Below are 317 nucleotides of genomic sequence, written 5' to 3'. Positions count from 1 at the left end.
GAGGACTGGGGGTGGGGAGGGGAGGCCCAAGGGGTACCGCTAGCCGCTGACCCCCCAGGCTCTACCCTCCCCCTTCCTGCTTTTTTTCCAGTTCCAGGGGTGCCGGGACGGGAGGCAGGGCAGTGGCTGAGCATTTGTGACACCTGTATTTTCCTGGAGCTCTCCCCCTCCCCCCACAACCCCCTTCCCGATGTTCCTTTTCATCAGGCCGTCGCTTCTCGCCTGTGAAGGGGCACTTCACTTGGAAGCAGGAGATGTGGTTTCAGACCTTGGCCCTAACCTTCCTATGTGAAAGTCCACGAGCCTCAGTTTTCCCT

The 317-nt window shown here is 60.3% G+C and overlaps 1 protein-coding gene across 3 annotated transcripts in view; it reads left to right on the top strand.

Moving 5' to 3' along the window:
* Positions 1 to 317, top strand: part of TMEM219 (transmembrane protein 219) — a 14804-nt gene that overhangs the window by 201 nt on the left and 14286 nt on the right. The gene's annotated exons all lie outside the window — the stretch shown is intronic.

This window comes from Pteropus alecto, unplaced genomic scaffold (genome assembly GCF_000325575.1).
Source record: "Pteropus alecto unplaced genomic scaffold, ASM32557v1 scaffold44, whole genome shotgun sequence".
Taxonomy (NCBI): Eukaryota; Metazoa; Chordata; class Mammalia; order Chiroptera; family Pteropodidae; genus Pteropus; species Pteropus alecto.
The sequence above is the reverse complement of the archived record's forward strand: the minus strand, read 5'-3'. Positions and strand labels throughout refer to the sequence as shown.